At 40.5% G+C, this 18298-nt stretch overlaps 1 protein-coding gene across 12 annotated transcripts in view; it reads left to right on the top strand.

Moving 5' to 3' along the window:
* Positions 1 to 18298, top strand: part of LOC127454472 (receptor-type tyrosine-protein phosphatase delta-like) — a 590598-nt gene that overhangs the window by 119191 nt on the left and 453109 nt on the right. For all 12 annotated transcript variants that reach the window (XM_051721784.1, XM_051721752.1, XM_051721766.1 and 9 more), the window contains exon 3: positions 168 to 191. The gene's annotated coding sequence lies outside the window, so the exon portion shown is untranslated. The remainder of the gene's footprint in view (positions 1 to 167; positions 192 to 18298) is intronic.

Genomic DNA, 18298 nt, shown 5'->3' with positions numbered 1-18298 from the left:
TAATTGGGGCTGAAATCTTGGTGATCAAACCCTCTAATATACAGAATGTGGTTTTGTGTTTTGATGGTTCTGTGGTCATTATTTACAATATCTGCTTATTTACTGTCTCATTTACAGACATTAATGTTTTCTCTCTCTCTCTCTCTCTCTCTATGTTTTACTCACAGATGTGACCAAAAGTTTTCAGAAAGGTAAGACACGTGGTTTTAATTAAAATAATGTAAATGTTACATGCATCAATATGCAACACAAACAATAGATTGTGTTTGCGTGTGTGTGTCTGTGTGTTATCACATGTGGGAACTGAAAACTCATCCTCTATTCCTGCCAGTGGTTTGCTTCTCTGAGCTGTAAATGTGAATTTTATTGAAATGTAAATTAAATTCGCTGGCGGTGGAAGTTCACCAGAGACAACAGAAATCTCTTAAAAATAAATCATTGTTCTTCCAATCAAATATGGACCAGAAAATGCTGGTTATTAATCAAGAGTGATTTCTTAAGGGAGTATGTCAATATTTGATCATGTCGAAGGTGAAATCATATTTTATCCATACCTTAGATCACACACAAAAGCAGTTGGCTGCAGTAAAGGCTTTTTGCACATTTGTGTGAACACGTGCTTTGTGTGCGGCCATCATGCGCGGCTGAACAGGAAGTCTGAAGTGACAGTGAGGTCACGGGATGGATTGGGACAGAGATATTCTGAGTCTCTAGAGCCCCTTTGTGTTCCAGTTGCTCAACTCTCCACAGAAAAGCAATCACCTCCAGGAAAACTGCAAACTTTCTCAACCACCATTACGGATCCGGATCTGTGACCTATTTACAGCATAACACCTGCCGGAAACAAAATGGTGCCGAAGTTTCCAGAGAGCTGTGTGTGTGTGCTTGGAAACAGAGCCAGGAAACACTAAGAAGAAGAGAGAATGAGAGGACAGGACAGGAGAAAAGGAAAGGAGTCGAGAGGGGAAGAGAGGAGAGCATATAAGAGGAGAGAATTAGAGGAGAGATGGATAAAAGGGCAGTGAAACCCCTGGATCGAGTGAATAATAAGAACCCAGGGGAGGAGAACAGATGGACGTTTAGAGTAATAGCGACAGAAGAAAGAGAATGAGAGGGAAGATCGGCAGACATGATGCCAAGACTTTGTAGGGGACAGACACACACACACACACACTCGCTGCTCATTAGGATTGCATGTGATTGAAGTTTGGTGACATCACTGGAGTATTTATTTATTGTGTTTACCAGACCTGAGAGGCTTCTATTCTGAGATCAAACATGGAAGTTGATCTCCTCTGAGATCAGACCTGAGGTGCTTCTGTTCTGAGATCGGACCTGAGATTGTACTATTCAAAGATTGCACATGTGGTAGTTATACTCTAAGATTAGACTTCAGATGCTTCTGTCCTGAGATCAGACCTGTGTTTTTGTTTTGCTACTTTTAGAAAATATCTTGCAGTTGAGTTTCACATCTTCAGATGTAGATGATAGAACGAGAGAGGAGCAGGAGGGAGGGTTTGGTCTCCAGGGTTCAGGCTTGCTCCTTTTGTCTCTATTTTTAGCAGCTGTAGAAACTTCTGGAAATGTAAGCTGAAGTTGTTTTCTGTAACCTGCTCTGCTCAGCTTGCGGTCTCAGCTGTTTTAAGGGACAGAATGCATTTCTCATTTTCATTTACCGTTTTTTGGTAATAATAAACACCTGTGCTGATGACTTGAGAAAATACTCGCCTCATAAGGATTTAAAGGTTTAATTACATAATCAATTAAGCTAATGTATGTAGCTTCTGTGACCACTTTACAAGACCATTTTACAACATTGGGACCTTCAGCCGGGAGGCTGTGGCAGCTGATTATTGTTTGATCTCAAAAACATTAAAAGATATGGGAGACAAAAATTCAATATTAAGTTAACGTCAATTAAAGTTCAGCTGAATGTTTCATTGTTCCTCCCACATGAAATTGTATTAAGAAAAATGTATATGTAATGCAAAAGTAAATGTGTAGCATGGCGGGGGGGGGGTCGTGATTCCGCACACCCGGCCCCTAATAAGGCTGATTAAGCCCGAGAGGGATAAGGCCGACCGGAGACGGCAATGTGTCAGAGAGAGAGAGTTATTTATATTGTCAAGCCGGATCTCGCCGCCTCCTTTCCATTGATGTGTTACAAAATGACTGTGCATCAGTAATTATTATTTGAATGGCTTTGTAATATAAGCATTAACATTTTTAAAGAAAATAATGAATTACCTGACATGCCTGTTATTAATCAAATTATTCACAATCACATATTAATAATAATAATGATGATAATTCCCAAAATTATATATATATATATATATATATATATATATATATATATATATATATATATATATATATATATAACAGACACAGAGCTGTCAGAATTAACGCGTTAACGCATGTGATTAATAAAAAAATAGTTTGCACTATTTTTTATTGTATTGTCAGTCTATGTACATATGAATCAGACAGATGCTTTTGTAACATCTTACTGGTTTTCAGCATCATAAACAGCATGTTTTTAGGATGCTGTGTTAAATTAAAAGTAGTTGAAACTATGAAAATCCCATCTTGATATCTCTGCATTCTGTTGTGCTTCATCCAGCTGTCAAGAACACATCCTGTGTGACCGGCTTGCATTCAGTGGCTGTGTTGCTTGTGAGGTTTGTTGAGGCATGCCAACTGCCTCCTGCTGATGCGGGTCGTAAAAACACCAAATTTACATGTATGTCAAGCTTGAATTGCTCTGATGGTAGGAAAATACATACTTTTATTATGGAATGTATGTACGGGTCAGAAGGCATGATTGCATTAAATTAATGCAGGCAAAAATAATGCATTTAATCGACAGCTCTAATTAATATGCAACTATGTGCATGCTATTTTTGGTCAGGCTTAAAGTCTAAAACTCAATTGTATAGGCTACAATACATAACAGGGAGTCCCTGCTCCATCTGTCTATCCTCCAAAGGGTCCTGAGCCTAAAAAAGTTTGAAGACCCCTGATAAAATAGATCTACATTATCCGTGAATGTGAAGGTTTTCTCATTTCTCATCAAATTTTTCCAAGACCAAAATGATCTGAGGTATGCTATCCACATTAATGTTAAAGCTCTATACTTATATGTCAACAATTGTCTCATTTGTGTCTATTTTTATATCTTCTAAAGTATTCTTGTATTGATGAAGGGAGAGTCGAACCACTCCATAAAGTCTTCTCCAGCACACCCCAAAGACTTTCAATGGGGTTAAGGTCAGGACTCTGTGGTGGCCAATTCATGTGTGATGCTCACTGAACCACTCTTTCACAATTGGAGCCCGATGAATCTTGGCATTGTCATCCTGGAATATGCGTGTGCTGTCAGGGAAGAAAAAAATCCATTGATGGGATAATCTGTTCATTCAGTACATTCAGGTAGTCAGCTGACTTCATTTTATTGCCACATAACGTTGCTGAGCCTAGACCTGACCAATTGAAGCAACCCCAGATCATAACACTGCCTCCAGAGGCTTGTACAGTGTGCACTATGCATGTCGGGTACATTATTTTTGGCCAGGCAGTGTAGATAGATAGATACAGTTGTGCTCAAAGGTTTGCATACCCTGGCAGAAATTTTGAAATTTTGGCATTGATTTTGAAAATATGACTGATCATGCAAAAAACTGTCTTTTATTTAAGGATAGTGATCATATGAAGCCATTTATTATCACATAGTTGTTTGGCTCCTTTTTAAATCATAATGATAACAGAAATCACCCAAATGGCCCTGATCAAAAGTTTACATACCCTTGAATGTTTGGCCTTGTTACAGACACACAAGGTGACACACACAGGTTTAAATGGCAATTAAAGGTTCATTTCCCACACCTGTGGCTTTTAAAATTGCAATTAGTGTCTGTGTATAAATAGTCAATGAGTTTGTTAGCTCTCACGTGGATGCACTGAGCAGGCTAGATACTCTGCCATGGGGAGCAGAAAAGAACTATCAAAAGACTTGCGTAACAAGGTAATGGAACTTTATAAAGATGGAAAAGGATATAAAAAGATATCCAAAGCCTTTAAAATGCCAGTCAGTACTGTTCAATCACTTATTAAGAAGTGGAAAATTCGGGGATCTCTTGATACCAAGCCAAGGTCAGGTAGACCAAGAACAGTTTCAGCCACAACTGCCAGTAGAATTGTTCGGGATATAAAGAAAAACCCACAGGTAACCTCAGGAGAAATACAGGCTGCTCTGGAAAAAGACGGTGTGGTTGTTCCAAGGAGCACAATACGACGATACTTGAACAAAATTGAGCTGCATGGTCAAGTTGCCAGAAAGAAGCCTTTACTGCGCCAATGCCACAAAAAATCCTGGTTACAATATGCCTGACAACACCTTGACACGCCTCACAGCTTCTGGCACACTGTAATTTGGAGTGACGATACCAAAATAGAGCTTTATGGTCACAACCATAAGCGCTATGTTTGGAGAGGGGTCAACAAGGCCTATAGTGAAAAGAATACCATCCCCACTGTGAAGCATGGTGGTGGCTCACTGATATTTTGGGGGTGTGTGAGCTCTAAAGGCATGGGGAGTCTTGTGAAAATTAATGGCAAGATGAATGCAGCATGTTATCAGAAAATACTGGCAGACAATTTGCATTCTTCTGCACGAACGCTGTGCATGGGACGCTCTTGGGCTTTCCAGCACGACAATGACCCTAAGCACAAGGCCAAGTTGACCCTCCAGTGGTTACAGCAGAAAAAGCTGAAGGTTCTGGAGTGGCCATCACAGTCTCCTGACCTTAATATCATCGAGCCACTCTGGGGAGATCTCAAACGTGCGGTTCATGCAAGATGACCAAAGACTTTACATGACCTGGAGGCATTTTGCCAAGACAAATGGGCAGCTATACCACCTGCAAGAATTTGGGGCCTCATAGAAAACTATTACAAAAGACTGCACGCTGTCATTGATGCTTAAGGGGGCAATACACAATATAAGAACTAAAGGTATGCAGACTTTTGAACAGGGGTCATTTTCTTTGTTGCCATGTTTTGTTTTATGATTGTGCCATTCTGTTATAACCTACAGTTGAATATGAATCCCATAAGAAATAAAAGAAATGTGTTTTGCCTGCTCACTTATGTTTTCTTTAAAAATGGCACATATATTACCAATTCTCCAAGGGTATGCAAACTTTTGAGCACAACTGTAGATAGATAGATAGATAAGTTCATCAATTAAACTGTAAAATCTTTCTCTCTAATTACCATCCTTTTAAAAGCTTTCAGTGGAATCACGCTGTGTCTCTGTGAATGTGATTGCTGATTTTTTATTCTGATTTCTATTGGACATTTATTGAGTATGCCTTTAATGATCCAAAGCTCTGGGCAGCTTTTAAAAGATCTGAAGAGAAGTGCCGCTCCTGCCTGTTTGCCGCTGGTAATTGGAAACTCTACATTGAACTGCGTGCATTTTGTAAAAGAGAGAGAGTGAGATGTTGAGAATATTGTGAAATAAGACTTCAAAGGTTTATTTCAAGAAGACATAATTATCGTAAAGGTCTGTGTTTGTGTATGTAGTGAGGTCCAAAAGTCTGGCCAGATTTCAGCCGCCATTCAATGTAATAACATGGAAAAGAGCGACCAGTATTTTATTAAAAGTGTTTCCTTTTGTGTTTCATGGAGAAAAAAAGGTCATACAGATTTGGAACAAAATAGCCACATTTCCCCTATCGGACCGGTGCAAGCCAGGGCTATCAACTGGCCAGCTGGGGCCAATAGCCTTGGGCCTCGAGCCGCAAGACCATAGTCGATCTGCGTTCCCACCATATGGCCAATAGCCCCGCAGTGTTGCCCTAAAACCCTCCGTTAATACGCTGCCCTGGTGCCAACGTCACACACCTCAACCATTTCACAAGCAATACGGAAGCTCAAGCTGAGGTATCATGTTATCTAATTATCTAAAATATTGAGTTTATATTGAATGTAAACATTAGCTAGCTAGCAAGATAAATTAAAGATAACAACTCACCGACTGTAATTGCCATGATTTCCCGAGTGGTTTCTCCACTAACAGCGAGACAATGTCCCAGCACACCCTCTATGAAAGTTCACTGAACCATGGAATTAATTTCTTTTGGCACCAATTTGTCCATTGTGTGTTTTAATGGATTGTTACTGTGCCTGCATTATTTTATAAAAATATTTTCCTGAACCTTTACCGTTATGATCTGGATATGTATCCTGACAAGTTTGATGAAACTCCGCCTTTGATATTGAACCCGACTCAATCTCAGGTTGGCCCTGATAATTGTTTGGCCCAAGGGTAATCGGCGGGCCGAAGATCATTGGCCATTGGCCCAGAGAAAGCCCAGAAGAGGCACGATGAAGCTCCGGAAGTGACAGTGGAAATGCAACTGGCCCTGGCAAACACTAGCACGCCCTCATTTGGCCCAATAGTGGAAATGCGGCCATTGAGGGTAAGTAGATTTTTTTTCGCCAGATTTTTGTCCAGTCAAAAGCCCTTCAATATGTCCTGCCCAAACTTCCTGTTTCAATAGAAACAAACTGGAAACACAGGAAAGAAAACTACACTTGTCAAGTGAATTCATTAGGTCAGGGTTCCTGTAACATTTGCTGCTGGAGCTGGCAATGACAATGCAGACGAAGATGATGGAGTGAAGAGATGGAGAGAGAAGTGCAATTTTATTAACAAAAGTGAGATCCAATAACCCTAACTATAAACATGAACTAAACAAAACATAAACATGAACTTGACTTAACTTGACTGTACTTGACTTAACATGACAACATTACCAAACATATCAAACATTACATATCCCCCCACTAGGGGTGACTCCTGATGCACCAAAACATGGACAAACACATTAAACATGACATAATTTAAAATGTTCTGTAGGGAGATGGGGGGGGTCTTGAATAGCATGGCGTGGGGCGTGGCCTGGCGAGACAGGGCATGGGGGATGGGACCAGGGCAATGGAAGGTGAGGCCCTGAGAGACTCGAGGGGCGGAGCCATGGAAGGTGGGGCTGTGAGAGACTTGAGGGGTGGAGCCATGGAAGGTGGAGCTTTGAGAGACTTGAAGGGCGACACCAGGGAACTTGGTACCCAGAGAGTATCCGAAGACTCGAAGGGCCAGGGTGGAGCCGGAGGCAGGGAGGACCAAGGTGGCGCTGGAGGCTCGGAGGACCAAGGCGGAGCCGTAGGGATGGAGGTCCACAGTGGAGCTGATGGATCGGAGGGACAAGGTGCAACCAGGTGACGACAGACCAAGGAGGAGCTGGAGGGAAGAGTGGAGCTGAGGGAACGTAGAGCCGAGATGATGTCGAGGGATCAACAGGCCAAGGCGGAGCCCAGGGCTCGGAGGGTCCAGGTGGGGTCAGAGGGTCGAAAGTTCCCCTTGCCTGATCATGAGGAAGTGTCCATAGGGTGGGTACAAGGGCAGGAACCATCTCCAGGTCCAACTGCTCAGATCCGCAGACTCAGGCGTGGCTGTGACATGGCATGGAGCAGGCTCAGGCATGGCTGTGACATGGCATGGAGCAGGCTGAGGTGTTGCTGTGACATGACATGGAGCTGGCTGAGGCATTGCTGTGACATGACATGGAGCTGGCTGAGGCATTGCTGTGACATGGCATGGAGCAGGCTGAGGCGTTGCTGTGACATGGCATGGAGCAGGCTGAAGCGTTGCTGTGACATGGCATGGAGAAACTCTGGCTCGGCGGCCATGACGTGGAACGCTGGCTCGTCGACCATGACGTGGAACGCTGGCTCGTCGACCATGACTTGGAACGCTGGCTCGTCGACCATGATGTGGAACGCTGGCTCGTCGACCATGACGTGGGACTCCGGCTCGTCAACCATAACGTGGGACTCTGGCTCATCGATCATGACGTGGGACTCTGGCTTGGCATCTGCCTCCCCCACAGTGAATGTAGAACCAGTAATCTGCAGGGAAAGGTCGATATACTGAACAAGATTGAGGGAACTGCGACCGCCAGGCATCAAAGAGGAAATTGGCTAACTTAATCAAAGGGCGACCTCATTAAAGTCCACCTGGCAGGTCAGAGTGCAGAAGTCCTCCACATAATCCTCCAGGGGACGATTCCCCTGACGTAAGCGTAGGAGTTGGATTGCTGGGTTTATGGTTAGGTCAGGTATTCTGTAACATTTGTTGCTGGCACTGGCAATGACAATGCAGATGAAGACGATGGAGTGAAGAACCCAAGTGCAATTTTATTATCAAAAGTGAGATCCAATAACCCTAACTATAAACATGAACTAAACAAAACATAAACATGAACTTGACTTAACTTGACTGTACGTTAAGTTACCAAACATATCAAACATTACAGTTCCTCAATAGGCGGCCCAGAGACAAATGTTTGGCCCGCTAAAGGTGTGTTCACACCAAATCCGTAACGATTTTGTGAGACAAATTTCAGACGAATGGTCTACACACACAGAGTCCGTAAAAAAAAGAAAGAAAAAAAAGAAGAACTATTTCACCCCTGTACAGTAGGCAGCACTGTTGCTGTTCTACAAACTTTTATACCAGTCTCCTGCTCTGCTCAGGCTAGCTGTCAAGTGCTACAGATTAATATATTGAACTCGGTTAAAGCATTTATTTACCTAATTTGGCATAACTGTTTCATTATGTTCTTTCCACGGTGTTGATGCATTTTAAGGAGTATATAATCTGTGTTTTTATGTGAGTGAGATGAGTAAAGAGCACTGTTGCATAAATATACGTCCTATTTATATTTGCACATGTATTTTGCTATGAGGATATTCCAAACAGACTCCCAAAGCCAACTACTCTTTTTATAATGCCTGGATTAATGCCTGGATAATATAACACAAGATACTGTGATACAAATACATGTGAAATAGTGCACAGTAAGAATAACATTGCACAGTAAAAAAAATATGATTCATAGCCTAATATTAAAAATAATATATAAGAAAACATTGGCTCATGGTCTTTTCTTTACTGAAATTATTCGAACACTTTGTTATATTATCCTTAAGAGCAATAACAATATTAATGCTAATAGGTCTAATAATTGAATCAGCAATTAGGGAAAGTGCAGGGAGTATATCCCGTTTGGAGATGAGCAGGAACAATTGACTCGCATGGAGGACATGGAGATCCAGTTTGTTCATTAAAGTTTTTTTTTTTTTTTTTTTTTTTTCAGCAGGCAAAGTTGTGTAGTTTTGTGTATTTGTATACAAACAATATGTTCATAATTGTTTGAATAAATAAAATAGCCTACTAATACTGAGAAAAAGAACTAAGAGAAAAATCTGAATATTTACACGTGACTCTTTTAATAATAAAAACAACAATAGTAATAATAGCAGCAGCACAAACACTTTGTCATTACATCGAGGGTCGTGGCCCTTGACTTTGTATTATTGACAGAATTTGGCCCTTGGTGAAAACTAATTGGGCAACCCTGCACTAGGTCTTTAAAGAGCCGTTAAGTAGATAAGCTTGAATATTGTTCAAACCAGTTATTGTTCTAACTCTAGTTTTACGAAATTTACAATGTCACTCTGATCTGTGGGATCCATGCAACATTTCTAGATAAATTGATACTGTATGTTGTGTGTCAGATGCTTTAAGTGTTATAATTTTCTGCCTCCTTAAAAAAAAAAAAAAAAATGCATTTGGTCATTATTCACTCTGATGTTTGAAGTGCAGAAGGTATGAACCATGATAACACTGCTGTAAATCTGCTGAGCACGATAACACACAAACACACACTCTAATCAACCGGAGCTCCCAAATGCAGTCCTCCCTCTCAGAAAATTCACAGCCCTTGTAATATCAGCACCTTAACCCTCAGGCCACAGAACAGATTTTAGTCGAAAGAAATGGAAAAAATACAAATGGAGATAGAGAGGTGACTGGTAGGCGACTAACAGCGCTTGACTGTGTTTTACACAGATTGAGTGAATTGAACAGCTGTTCTTGAAGCGGAAACCACAAGAAAAACAGCAGTAGTAAATTACTCCAAGTGTCAAACAGGAATTACATTAGCATCCAACCTGAATTCACATAGCCAGTCGCTGAAGAGATCTCAAACCACACTGCCAATCACTGAAGAGATTTGAATCAACGCAGTCATTAGCTAACAATGACTTTCAAAGGAATTTCTGTCGATAATTTTGGCACCCAATCTGTTTAGGCTTTTCTCACACAAATTTTTTCACCCCTAAACGAAAAACGTCTTAAGTTGTTTGCACTCCCTGAAGTTTTGACAAGATATGCACTTTTAAAGTTTGGAGAAAACGGTTAAAACATATTGATGACATCACACAGATTTTAATCCAATTAAATCTCTACAGTGAGAGTAATGAGAGTACCTACAGTAATATCATATTGGCTAAAACAAAAGTAAAAAAGATGAGCCCTTCAATATGTTACTCCCTGATCTTCTCGTATCAATAGGAAATACGTCAACATAGGACAGAAATACTGTGCTCGTCAAGCCATTTCACAGGGTCTTTAACTTCTGTGGTTATTGAAACATAGTTTTAAAATGCTATTTAAACATTCATTATATAGAACTGAAAGAGTATTTGTTCAGTATAGTACTTTTAAGACTTTGTTTTGACTTCCTTTGGGGGATTCAGGTTATAATAATTCACACCCTGGTTTAGTTCCTCTCACATTGGCAAGAAGTGCTAATTAGAATTAGAAAATGATCACATTAAGTGTGTACTGGAACAAAATCTTGACGTTTTCTACATTATACATGTGAATGAACGGCATTTACCTCCATATACGCTACCGGTCAAAAGTTTTGAAACACTTGACTTGCTTAAATGTTTGAAATGAGTTTTGTAGACAAAAATATAATTGTGCCAGCATATTAATTTATTTCATTACAAAACTAAAATTTACAAAACTGCAAATTCTAGACAAAGGGTGAGTACTTTGAAGATGCTAAAATATAACACAGTTTTGATTTATTTTGGATTTTGTTTAGTCACAACATAATTCCCATAGTTCCATTTATGTTATTCCATAGTTTTGATGACTTTACTATTATTCTAAAATGTGAAAAAAATTATAATAAAGAATGAGTAAGTGTTTCAAAACTAGTAGTGTATGTATAATCAAACTAAATATGTCTAAATCCAAAGTGCCCTCGTGACATCAGAAGTTGCACTTTTTTTTGAAAGAGTATTCAAGGCAAGAGATCATGGCCATGTGGTCTCACGCTGCTGGATGAAATTGCCAGCATGTGCAGTGATTTAATCAGCATGTTGAGAGCAGGTTATTTAGTGGCTCGTCAGAGCATGAATTATGATTGTATTAGCATAATCTGCTGTGTAAATTAGAACGAGTGAGTCTTTAAGAGTTTGTTTCTTACACATCAGATGCACTAATTCCTCATGTGGTGAGGATGCTCAGATCTTAATAAGGAATGAGAGCGCTCTCACACACAGGTGCACAAAGATGTGCACAAAAAGTGGTTAGTCTGTAATGAATTTAAAAGAAACCATCAATATTATGCATCTGTGCAAAATGAAATTGTGTTGTGCTTCTCTCACTTCTGAAAGTACAAAAATACATACATACTTCAGCACTGCTTCATCACAACACAGGAACACAATGCAAAGTAAATATTAAAATAAAACAAAGACATTGTTTTGAATGAAACTGAGCGAGTGAATGGGTGTGGTTTAAGGAATAGACGGGGTTGAGTGAATGTGTGGGTGGAGTTTAGAGAATAGACGGAGCTGAGTGAGTGTGTGGGGGAAGTTTAGGGGATAGGCGGAGTTGAGTGTGTGTGTGGGTGGAGTTGAGTGTGTGTGTGGGTGGAGTTGAGTGAGTGTGTGGTTGGCTGGAGTTGAGTGAGTGTGGGTGGAATTAAGTGAGTGTGTGGAATTAAGTTGTGTGTATGGAACTTAGGGTGGAGCTGAGTGAGAGTGGAGTTAAGTATGTGGATGGAACTTAGGGTGGAGTTGAGTGAGTGTGTGGGGGAAGTTTAGGGGATAGGCGGAGTTGAGTGAGTGTGTGGGTGGGTGGAGTTGAGTGAGTGTGTGGGTGGAGTTGAGTGAGTGTGGGTGGAGTTGAGTGAGTGTGTGGAGTTAAGTGTGTGGATGGAACTTAGGGTGGAGTTGAGTGAGTGTATGGGGAAGTTTAGGGGATAGGCGGAGTTGAGTGAGTGCGTGGGTGGAGTTGAGTGAGTGTGTGGGTGGGTGGAGTTGAGTGAGTGTGTGGGTGGGTGGAGTTGAGTGAGTGTGGGTGGAGTTGAGTGAGTGTGTGGAGTTAAGTGTGTGGATGGAACTTAGGGTGGAGTTGAGTGAGTGTGTGGGGGAAGTTTAGGGGATAGGCGAAGTTGAGTGAGTGCGTGGGTGGAGTTGAGTGAGTGCGTGGGTGGAGTTGAATGAGTGTGTGGGTGGAGTTGAGTGAGAGTGCGTGGGTGGGTGGAGTTGAGTGAGTGTGTGGGTGGAGTTGAGTGAGTGTGTGGGTGGGTGGAGTTGAGTGAGTGTGTGGGTGGAGTTGAGTGAGTGTGTGGGTGGGTGGGTGGAGTTGAGTGAGTGTGGGTGGAGTTGAGTGAGTGTGTGGAGTTAAGTGTGTGGATAGAACTTAGGGTGGAGTTGAGTGAGTGTGTGGGGGAAGTTTAGGGGATAGGCGGAGTTGAGTGAGTGCGTGGGTGGAGTTGAGTGAGTGTGTGTTGGTGGGTGGAGTTGAGTGAGTGTGTGTTGGTGGGTGGAGTTGAGTGAGTGTGTGGGTGAGTGGAGTTGAATGAGTGTGTGGGTGGAGTTGAGTGAGTGTGTGGGTGGGTGGAGTTGAGTATGTGGGTGGAGTTGAGTGAGTGTTTGGAGTTGAGTGAGTGTGTGGGTGGGTGGAGTTGAATGAGTGAGTGTGTGGAGTTAAGTGTGTGGATGGAACTTAGGGTGGAGTTGAGTGAGTGTGTGAATGGAGTTGAGGGTGGAGTTGAGTGATTGTGTGGGTGGAGATAAGTCAGTGTGGGTATAATTAAGGGATAGGCAAAGTTGAGTGTGTGAGTGGAGTTTAGCGAGTGTGGGTGGAGTTTAGGGAATAATTGGAGTTGAGTGAATGTGTGGGTGTTAGTTTCTTGAGATGATGAGTGTGATAGTTTGTGGTAAATTTGTGACTTTATACGGTGTTGAATTGTGGAGGAGTTTGACTAGAGAGATTGTAAGTAAACACTGTCAATCAGTGGGTGGTGATTGCCATGATAGTGTTACGGCATTCAAGACACCCTGTTCAAGAGAATACCAGGAGAAAGGGGTGAGAAAACAAAGCAAAGACAAGACAGGAAATGACACGACGTAGTAATTCACATGGAGCTTGAATTTGGTGTTACAATGCATATGAATATGAATATATTGCGGGAACAGAATTTTCATCAAGATCTACTTCATTTTATTCACAAATAATTTTTACAAATCACAAAAGAAACAGAATATGTTGAAGTGGAAGATTTCTGTTCAGCCCGTAAAGTTTTGGTAATTGATTTGTTTAGGGATGCAAATTCTGTCATCATTTACTTACCGTCATGTTGTTCCAAGCCTGTATGATTTTCCTTTTGCTGTGGAACAAAAAAGAAAGAGGGCCAAAAATAATCATACTAAAGGAAATTGTTCAGTAACTGAAATGAAACATGCTAAGTGACAAATGTCTTTATTTTTGTTATTTTCAACATCTATTCAAAATGTAACTATGCACAATTAAACAAATGGATTAAATAATTGTTCAGGTAATTCACAGTGATAGTAACAATGAGAAAGTTTGGATGATTGATATTTTAAGTCATACCAGTTCTAGTTCTCTCTCCCTTGATGTATGGCGTGCTTTATAAAAGTGGGAGGAAAGCTGGATCAGTCTAATTCAGTATTTATAAATGTGTACGCTCCTGTCTGGGCTAAAGAAGGTAATGCGCTGTTTTGCTAAACACGCCGATAGTCTGTCAAGGGAAGTTGCACAGAAAATGACGAATAGATGGAAATGAGCGCTTCACGTTGTCACAGCAAGCAGTTAATTCACTTCTGAACAAGATCTGTACGATATACAGAGGGTGTTATGCAAGAATCAAAAACTGCATTGACTAGAGAATCTTTAATGATTAGGAATAGGGTACAATTTATTGTCCCATGAATTTTTTCACGAGCGTTAGAGGCATAAATTCCATGCTTCATTAAGCTCAATCATTCAACGCTGTTACCACAGTTACTGTAAGAAAAAAATGAAAAAAGTATGAAATATGTTTTTTACAATTCATGAGCTGTGACTATAAAACAACATTTAGTTTACACTCTATTTCATCTCATTATTTGACCAGACTGCCGAAAGGTAAAACATTTGACACAAAAAAAAATTAAAAAAAATAAACGTATGTGTTTCCAAGACGATAACCGGGTATCACTCGCTAATTAAACATGAAATGTGTTGAAGTCATGTGACAACAGTTTAGCATACTGTACTACTGTTTGAAATGTTAACTATTTAAAGAAATAGTAAGCAGTATACAGTGTATACTGTGTAGTATTCAGGAAATAATATTTTAGGATTACACTCTGAGCATAGCCTATGTGTTTGTGTATATTTTGGGTATATTATGGATATATATTGTCATAAAAAGAAGAAAAAAAGAAAATATTCTCTCATTCATTCAATGTGTGTTAAGTGTTACCATTTTCATGAGGCGCCTCGAATGGAAATTGATTTGTGTCCGTTTGTGAGGTCGTTTTGCTAATGAGCTTTTCTGCCATTTGTGAAAAATGGTTTACCACAAGTAACGATGCCACAGTATTTTAATGAGGTCAAAGATTTTGGGATGGATTGCTGGGAGTCACCATGGCAACAGAGAGAGGTGACAGGTTGACATGTCATCTGTCAGATTATATGGTTTGTTTTCCGTTCAGTCAGAACTAGTTAAACTCAGTACGGGAAAAATGAAACAATAATTTATCACAGGCAGTTTGTAATATGAGCTTCGATTAGAGTAAATGTTTAATTTAGCTCTCATTGCTCTTCAGAACTGCAATTGATTTGCTTTTTACAGATGATTGAAAGCATAATTAAATAGAAAGACCTGACTGGACACTTTCACATTGCGAATGATGTAATCGAATTAAAAATTATTGATTTAAACATTAAGTATGGAAAGAAAATATTTCAAATTGAATTATTAATTTAAAAAAAACATTGTCAATATACATTAATTACGTTTTTATTATTATTGAAATGTGTAGGGGTAGGATTTAGGGGGTCTATAATTTCAATAAAATTGTAAAAATGTACAAATACACTCACTGAGCGCTTTATTTGCATCACCTGTTCACCTACTTATTCATGCGATTATCTAATCAGCCAATCATGTGGGGTAATAAATGTGTCCAGAGGGGAAATTGACCAAAACAAAGGGGAACCTGGTGTCCTTGTGGTAAATGGGGCTATGTGATGGAGGGGAGTGAAGAGAGAGTAAGGTAAAGGTGTAATGGGTGGGGGCCTGTGGCTACGACCCGCTCCTTGGTCTGGGGAGCAAGGGGCAGCAGCTTCTGTGGTGGCCTGTCCACCCTGGGCCACATCAAGAATTCCATTCGCCGGGGATCCTCCTGGAGTTGCGAGGACACCAGCATGAAGAGACCGGTCTCCCGAGTAGAGGCATGCTGTGTTTTGAAAGGCAGTGGTGATGAGGCTCCATTAACTTGCGGTGCGCCTCATCACACGCTGCTAAATGGGGAATAGTCACTGCGTCCCTCCTCTCTCTCCTGCCCACTCCCGTCGGGAGCCTACGAAGGATGGCTGATTCAAAGGGCGGGGCGTCGCTGACGTCAGGGGAGGAGGTCATCACGTCACACCCCTCAACACATGAATGTTGATCTGGGATAATTTATGAATTGGTAAAATCACACTAGCGTTGATCTCGGAACATTCCTGTCAAAAAACAGTCCTAACCGTAACCATTAACTACTCCTGAAATCGGAATATTTGTTCTACCTCCAACCCCAGTACTAACCCAAGACCTACAATCCCATTAGTTAATAGAAATGTTGTGCCAGCACCAGCAGGATTTGGTCATCACAACTCGTTAATGAGTTTTTACAAACTCAACTTATGAAGCCACATTCTCTGTTGTTATTTGGCAGTGATGACTTCCAGGGCCATGGCATGCCGTTAAAGACTTCATGCATGTTTACGTGCATGCAAGCTCATTAAACAGTGAGCAAACATCAGAATTGTGCCGTCCACTTTCCTGTGAGAGCACACAGACTTCTGGAGTTGAGTTCTGATGAAGTTTTGGCACGCTAACACATCAGCCCTGGCGAGATCGCAGAGAGTTCAAAATTAGAACATTCTCTCACGATCTCGCTCCAGACGTGTGATGAACATTCATTTACAGCTCTTCAATGTTTTCATGTGCCAAGATCCTGCGTCTTCACACATCTCTGTGTGATTCTCACATCAAAGTCCCCTGATGCCACGGGCAAAGAGGAGGAGAGGAACGTTGAGCTGAGAAGAGTTGATAAAACCTGGGAGTGTGTGTGAGAGAAAGAGCTGATGTTCGGTGGAAAGGTGTTAATTTTCCCTCCCCGACGTGGGAAAGTTTTACTCTGAACTTTCTTCCGAATGTGTGACATCATCAGTGTGTTTTTATTAGCAGTCTTTCTCAGGGTGTCGTTTGTAAAGCACATTTGAATTGCTCCTCCATGATAAAACTTGGGTGGACGACAGTGTTCATTGCTGTTATTCAGTACCTTTTGTAACTTTAAACAAACTTAATATGCTTGTGTTATAATTTTTTTCAAGCAAGTCAGCTTTATTCATTGGGCTATATTTTGATTATTCACAATGGCAAAAACAGGATAGAAATAAAGAGCTAAAGGCAGCCATTGGTCAGCGATGGATTGACAGTTAGCTTACATGAGGGTTCATTTTTATAGTTTAATTTTGTATCATACTGATTTCTGTAATTTTATCAAACAGAGTGATACAAACCAACTAATAGCACAAAACATCACAGAATTGATCAAACTTACTGACGTTTGTGCTGCTCTTTTCCCACCAAAATTGATGTCACTTCCTTGAGCATGATGTCATTAAGGAACTGACTTTTGTTAGTTAAAGCTGAAGTATGTAATTTCTGTGTCACTAGCGTCACCAAACGGAATTTCAAAAATAAACATTGTTCTCAAACAGCTTTCTGAATATGCCCCTCGTCTGCCGTTGGTCAAACAAAGAGATAGTTCTGCCCCCAACTCACGCCATTGGTTGAGTAACTGTTATTGTCTCTCTTAAGACGGGTCACTCAAAACAAACGTAATCTATGAATGGCTTACTTATAGTTGTATATGCATATTAAGCTGGGAAAAGTTACATCAGCTTTAAAAGGATTTTACAAAAGACTTAACTCATCTTTAACTAAACCTTCACAAATTAACCATGGTTTTACTGCAGTTACCAAAGTTTAACCATGGTATTTGTAGTAAAAGCATAGAAACCATCATGGTTACTGCAATATTACTAGAGTAAAACCATGGTTAGTATCTGTTAGGGCTTAACTCTAACCCTAATCAAAGGAGTGATACAATCTAGACATGAGCGATGCTGAGACACTGGAGAAAGCCATCACTCCTCACGCCTTAGACTAGGAATGAAACACATATGACTAAAAGACTGCGCCCCTTACCCGAAACAAACACATTTCTGAACCCGTCAAAACTGCAAGGAAATGAACCTTTATGTTCATTTTTATTTGTTATTATAAGTAGTATTATAGGAGATATTAAGAGTGGAGACAGAAATGGGATAAGCAGAAGCAGGCCTGTCGCTATTATTAAATAACCATCTGATCGCAGTTATTTGATTTAACTCAAATAACCGTGATTATTGTGCACTTCAATTCCAATCACATTTTAATGCCCAAATAAGGGAATTTTAAATGAATATATAAATGCCATGTTTTTGTGTCATTCAGTTGCACTCCGATCGTCACTGAACAGCACTGTGAACATCAGCCAGATCAGTTCCTGTCCGGAAGAGTGTGTAAAGTGTAAACTCTGATGCACTCACTGTCAGCAGAGACTTCCGCAAAAATATAAAAGAACAAGTATAAACTGATAGTGATTGCAAAGCGCTCTGGTTTCACTTTTAACGATTGTGTAATGGCAAATGTTTCTGGTTTATATACACACAGTGACACAGAGGAGGAGACATCTGCTTTCTTTATATCTGTGGAGTGATGAAATGATGAAAGGAAATCTCAAAGGTTTTGCTTTT

The sequence above is a fragment of the Myxocyprinus asiaticus genome, chromosome 2 (assembly GCF_019703515.2).
Source record: "Myxocyprinus asiaticus isolate MX2 ecotype Aquarium Trade chromosome 2, UBuf_Myxa_2, whole genome shotgun sequence".
Classification (NCBI taxonomy): domain Eukaryota; kingdom Metazoa; phylum Chordata; class Actinopteri; order Cypriniformes; family Catostomidae; genus Myxocyprinus; species Myxocyprinus asiaticus.
The sequence above is the reverse complement of the archived record's forward strand: the minus strand, read 5'-3'. Positions and strand labels throughout refer to the sequence as shown.